Here is a 6759-nt window from a genome sequence, read left to right on the forward strand (position 1 = left end):
GACTACGCGAACGCCGAGCATGTATTCACCTGGCTCAACACCAACGGTCATACTCGGACCGCCTTGCTCATGTATATTGTCCATCACAACGACAATCTATAAAATAGCCTAAGCTAGAGAGGGTACTATGGTAGTATGGTACAGAGTATGTACTATCGTGAGCGACCGATCTTGGTGCCACTGCACACCGAAACCCCTTCCATCGCTAGCGCGCGCTTCCCATCTGAAACGGTCACCGTCTCTCCAGAATGTCAATGCCGCATTCACCGGACTTAACTGCAGGTGCAATTGGTGTGTCACTGACATGCGGGCCAGATGCCCGTTGGGCCCACATGTCAGTAACCCAAACGCATCTGCAGTTAAGTCACTGAAGCAGCGTCCGCATTCACGCCTGTCGAACCTACTCCGGCGCCAGTTGTCCATCCGTCTGCCGCGGCTCATTGTCATTCACCCGCTATATTAACTTGAGCCCCAGCTCCCAGCCATAGCCAAAGACCCACACTTATTCTCCTTTCTGTCACTACAAGAAATATGTCAACTTGCGACCATCACTATTGGTCACTGAAAGGTCATTATTTTTCATTTGCGACCTTTTTGCGACCAAAAACAGATGGTCAAAAGCTGGCGGTCGTAAACTGAAATTAGCGACCTTCTTTGTGATATGTAAAAGGTCATTGGTTCCACGACCAACTTTTTGGTCACTAGCACCCTCTCCAGGCCAGGTAGAGATCCAGCGTGGCAAGCTGACGTGGATAAGAATCAGCCCGGTCCAATTTGGTGTTTTAAATGGGCTGAGCCCAACAATTCAGCCTATTTGTGTTTTTTCTGTCAATTTTTGGTTGGGTTCATGAGCCAAGCCCAATATTGCACCCTTTTTTACTGATGGGCCGTGGCCTTCTTTCCATCAATTGATTTTCTATTTTTCAATCGTTTTATTTTAGAGCTGGTCCCACTAGTCAGATAGGTCCCACATGTCAAAAATTTCAAAATTTCTTAGATTATATTCATAAGTGGGACATAAATTGGTCCCGCTGGTCAAGTTTCCATTTCACATATTTTTAACATACATACTCACTATTTTGAAATAGGACGGGAAAAATATAATTCATCAAATAACACTACATTAGTCTTTTACAATCTGTTACAATATTACAATTTACAGTGCTAAGTAGGACTTCACTGATTCGCACTTGGCTTCATGGCTTCACACTCCAAACAAATTAGGCCTAGAGCTCCTGTAAAAGAGTGAACAACTTCAATATTAGTGTACTACTACTGAGGCCAGAACCAAACAACTTTGATATTACAATAGAAAGAAGTCTCAGGTTTATCAAGCACAGCAAAACAACAGTGTGACTAAAAACAAAAGAGGTCACAGGTTTAGATTGAAAAGGAAGAGCTAGTTATGCATGATGTCACATGTTTAAAGAAAAGATCAAGACCACAATTTTAACAAGACATATATAGTCAGTCCAATTGAACAAAGGCTGGACAGTAGCAATATGAGTATTTAAGTGGAGATGTAGCAGACAATCAAATGAATATATTGTGGAGACGATGAATAAAATTAGGCAATCATCGATGGAGAGCATCTAATGCTCGAAATCAAACAAACGATATGTTTAGCCAACCAAGAAGGAAACACTAACAAAACAATGGCCATTTGAGGTGGTGAGCTAGATGAGGTACAAACTGAGATGACATTCAATCATCCGGTAGCAAAACAAGCTTACTAGCTAGCTAGTACACTAGAACGTGACCATCCAACATGCACACACGCATCATGCAGGAACATATATGAACATTTTCTATAAGGGGGACATCAAGACCTTGTTTTGGAAGGACTAAAGATCACTTGAACGAGTTCTGGTCATCATGTGCTTCTTCACCAACAGGCTCATTTATTGTTGCTGCTCATCCTCCTACTCCATCTACATGGACAAGAGCAAGTTAGTTGTTTGCATGGCATTCACTTAATAAAACTGCATGTATAATCATCTACATTACTTCTTCAGTATAGTACAGTACAAAGGATGGATGGGTTTGAGTTCAAATGTTTGCTTGCACGTGTACTACTCATATACTTAGGCACATGGAAAATCAACTACAAGTAGGAACACGATGAGCCAGAACAAGCTAGGAAGACATTAGCAGTAGAACAACCATAATATGAAGCAAACAGAGGAACCACAAGGTAATTCTACTGATTTCATTGAAACAATAGTGACAATTTTAGGCAGTGTGCTAGATGAGGTGCAAACTAAGATGACATTCGTTCATTCTGTATCAAAGCAAGCTTATTAGATAGCTAGTACATGACCAGTCATCACTAGATGAGTCATGGCTTCAGTTGGTAAAGCCCCCCAAAAGGGAGAGAGAAAAAAGCAGATCACTCCGCCCACCTTCATCATCACAGGAACGACAAGCAGTTTTAGACTCCCCCCACCTTCATCATCACAGGAATGACAGACAGTTTTAGATCATAAAACTAATGTTCCAACTTAGCGCTCCATCAGAGAACCAACTAAATTTGCTGGAGCGGGAGCGGCGAACAAACCTCCACACTCGAGGCCATTCTGAAGCCTCACTTCGAACCGCAGGACAACTGTCCCATCCTTCAAAGTAACAGGGCTATCAAGCTCTTTGACTATGGCATATTTCCTGGCTGGCTCGCTAACAAGGAGACCATAGTCTTCATGGCCATCACTCTTCTCGTGCTTCCATACACCTGCATGACAGATTTATATCAAAACTGGATACAAGAAGTGTTGTGTAAAAACTATTTGTGGAACAACAGATTTTGACAGGAAATGGAATCAGACAGATAACTAGCTACCTGGGAAACAATGGAGATAAACAAAGAACAACAGGCCTAGGTTTAACACAGAAATCCTACCTTCAGTACGGAAATAACAGGGCGCAAACATCAATGAACAATATGGCAAAAGTTAGAAATTACATGATTTTACAGTTAGCATCTACTAATAGCTATACTTCGTTCCATCGGTATTATCAGAATCCCGATCAAGAATCAAGTATATTAAGGTAGTTAAGAGCTAGGCGTTGCATTTTGCTTCTATCATTTGTAGCAACAGTTTTCATCAACTCTATGTAGAATCATGGAGATATTGATTTAATTGTGCAGGCAATTGCTAGGTAGTAAAGAGCTAAGCGTTGCACTATGTTGCTATCATATGATGAATATTTCCGCCGATGAAACTAGTGTAAGCATTAGACTCTAGCAGTACTGAAACAGTTCCAGGAAATGAAAAATTGGTGCCGGTTTTCTTTATATTTTCCTTTCTGACCTTTATAAGGAGAAAATTCAGTGTAAGCTTTGACAGGATGATAGTAAAGAGTTAAAAAATACTATATTCTTACCAGTCAATGTTTTGAGTGCATGATGTTTTTGTTGTTAGATACTTAAATATCCTAACTACATCATGATAAATTAAACAATAAGTAACCAGTTCAACAGTACAGAGATGATGTACCAAATGTTTAAGATATACATCCCCTTTGCTTGAATCCATGGGAATTGTGCATAATCAATTATCTCATATCACTTGACAAAAATAGAAACAACATGTTTGAGATTACTAGTGCAACATATGACCAAATCAATCAACCACGACCAGCTTGAATACAACATGTATGTACAGGTTGGATTGAGAGAATACCAGTACAAAGCAATTATTTGGTGGACGAATGATCTCAATTAGGACTTGTCCAAGAAGCAAGTCGGACCACTTCATTACAACATATGGTCGCAGCTCTATTTTGATTTTTCACTACTCAGACTGATCAATGAAAGAAAAGCCCTTTTTACAGGGTATTAAAGAACAATGGCATGTGCCCCTATACGTAGGGTGGTGGCAACCATTCATCACTATGAAGGACAGATGGCAAGATCTTTTGCACAAATTTAACAGTGAAATACAAGTGCATGATCTTTGCTCGTCTATTACTACTACACACGCCAAACAGGATTAGCTGGCTGCCTAGCTCTATTGATTTCAGGAGGCGGTAGCAGCAGCATGTGCAAGGTGTTTGGTCCAAGGCACAAGGTAGAATCCCACAGGCCAAAACTAATACGCCCGCTAGAATCCTGAGCAGGCACAAGGTAGAACAAACGAAGTTGGGGTTTGGTCCAAGGCACCAGAACGTAGCTTGCCCCGTGAGCGCGAGCCAATAGGGCACCAGTGGTTAGTCGGCTAGCTGGACGGGGTGCAGACAGAGGAGGGAGAGCTGGCCAGCAGCCGCAGCCAAGAGACGAAGCGCGAGAGGGGATCCGATCGGAACCTCGGCCGACCGGCCAGGACTGGAGGAAGGGGTTGGGGGAATCCGTACCGGCGAGCAGAGGAGACTTCCGTCGCGGTCGCGGTCGTGGATGAGATCAGAGACGCGGACGAGATCAGAGAAGCTGTGCCCGACGATGATGTTGTTGATGGGGATGAAGATGAGTTTGACAAAGAAGCCGTCGAATCCCATGACGACGAACCCGATTGCCATCTACGTCGCCACCTTGGTGAACTCTGCGTGCCAAATCAGCGTCAGATCTAGAGAAAGAGGAAAACAAACCGGATCCGAAACGAGGAGAGCGAGCGAGAGCGTCCTTACCCTTGCGGTTAGGCTTGTGGCTGCGCTTGACGAGGCAGACACTGTCCTTGGCGAACTCAGGAAAGGAGGCACACCGCCGCGGAGAAGGGGGGTCCGATGGGTTGCGGTGCAGGTTGAGGTACGGGTATAGGGTTAGTGAAGGAGGTGGCTTAGGGTGGCGATGCAGTGGGGAAGGGAGGGGGTCTGGGTGGCGATGCGGTGAGGAAGGGCATGGAGAGGCCATGGATGCGGTGAGGAAGGGCTCGCTGGTGGAGCTGATGGGGAGGTGGCGGCAGCGGCGATCTGGAAGGGGGGAGGGGGGAGACAGAGAGGGGTTTGTGATGGGGTGGAGACAGAGAGTTTGCGGTGGGGAATGGATAGGTGGATGGATGGATGTGGGATGAGGAGATAGATGGATGGATGGATATGTGTCATCGATCCATGGCACAAACGTCTCCACCAATGAAAATTAAGGGCGCATAATTGTGTGTCTTCTTTAGTTCTTTTATATATTTTTCATCAACCAGGAAACATGCCCGTGTGTTGCAATGGAAATAAATGAAAATTCGGTCGAAATACATAGCCTTGAAGATCATCCATAATGCCCCTGCGAAAAAAAGATCATCCATAACGCCCCTGCAAAAAATACCATCCATAACGAAAGACGTGTAATTGGGGAGGCTATGAATAATCTTCGCTGAAAATATTATATGATGCAGTGTGAGTGCTTTTGACAACCGTGGCATCTAACTGAAACTTTCATTGTTGTAGAAGTAAGAGGAGACAGACCAACGATAGAAATATCAAAATAAGAAAATAATATTAGCTTACACTAAACCTTCCAAAACTCTACCGAATCTTACAACCCGAGATGCGGGATGACAAAAGAAGATCTGATAGACGACCCATCCATGATCATATGTATCACAGTGACCACTTTGCACACACCCATATGTAATCAACATGACAACATATGTATTTATCAATGATACGTCTCCAACGTATCTATAATTTTTGATACTCCATGCTATATTATCTTCTGTTTTGGACATTATTGGGCTTTATTATTCACTTTTATATTATTTTGGGACTAAGCTATTAACCGGAGGCCCAACCCAGAATTGTTTTTTGCCTATTTTAGAGTTTCGCAGAAAAAGAATATCAAACAGAGTCCTTCGGAAACATGATTTTTGGAACGAACAAGATCCAGGAGACTTGGACCCTACGTCAAGCAACCAATAGGGAGGCCACGAGGGAGGGGGCGCACCTACCCCCACCCCCCGAGGCGTGCCCTCCACCCTCGTGGGGCCCCTGTTGCTCCACCGACGTACTCCTTCCTCCTATATATACCTACGTACCCCCAAACGATCAAATACGGAGCCAAAACCCTAATTCCACCGCCGTAACTTTCTGTATCCATGAGATCCCATCTTGGGGCCTGTTCCGGAGCTCTGCCGGAGGGGACATCGATCACGAAGGGCTTCTACATCAACACCATGGCCTCTCTGATGAAGTGTCCATAGTTTACTTCAGACCTTCGGGTCCATAGTTATTAGCTAGATGGCTTCTTCTCTCTTTTTGGATCTCAATACAAAGTTTGCCCCCTCTCTTGTGGAGATCTATTCGATGTAATCTTGTTTTGTAGTGTGTTTGTTGATACCGATGAATTGTGGGTTTATGATCAAGTTTATCTATGAACAATATTCGAATCTTCTCTGAATTCTTTTATGTATTATTGGTTATCTTTGCAAGTCTCTTCGAATTATCAGTTTGGTTTGGCCTACTAGATTCTTTTATGTATTATTGGTTATCTTTGCAAGTCTCTTCAAATTATCAGTTTGGTTTGGCCGACTAGATTGATATTTCTTGCAATGGGAGAAGTGCTTAGCTTTGGGTTCAATCTTGCGGTGTCCTTTCCCAGTGACAGTAGGGGCAGCAAGGCACATATTGTATTGTTGTCATCGAGGATAACAAGATGGTTTTTTTATCATATTGTATGAATTTATCCCTCTACATCATGTCATCTTGCTTAAAGTGTTACTCTGTTCTTATGAACTTAATACTCTAGAAGCATGCTGGACAGCGGTCGATGTGTGGAGTAATAGTAGTAGATGTAGGCAGGAGTCGGTCTACTTGTCTCGAACGTGATGCCTATATACA

General features: G+C 43.4%; 1 long non-coding RNA gene across 2 annotated transcripts; it reads right to left on the reverse strand.

The window, feature by feature from the left end:
* Positions 1 to 1003: 1003 nt before the first annotated feature.
* Positions 1004 to 4959, reverse strand: LOC119300125. Of its 2 annotated transcripts, XR_005146388.1 has the most exons (6): positions 4621 to 4959; positions 4351 to 4535; positions 2558 to 2728; positions 2403 to 2446; positions 1830 to 1931; positions 1004 to 1235 (listed from the first exon to the last, which is right to left on the reverse strand). It is a non-coding gene; the product is annotated as an uncharacterized LOC119300125 (long non-coding RNA). The 2 variants fall into 2 exon arrangements; XR_005146387.1 differs by lacking the exon at positions 2403 to 2446 and having other exon boundaries at positions 4621 to 4955.
* Between the last annotated feature and the right edge of the window lie 1800 nt (positions 4960 to 6759).

This window comes from Triticum dicoccoides, chromosome 5A (assembly GCF_002162155.2).
Source record: "Triticum dicoccoides isolate Atlit2015 ecotype Zavitan chromosome 5A, WEW_v2.0, whole genome shotgun sequence".
Taxonomy (NCBI): domain Eukaryota; kingdom Viridiplantae; phylum Streptophyta; class Magnoliopsida; order Poales; family Poaceae; genus Triticum; species Triticum dicoccoides.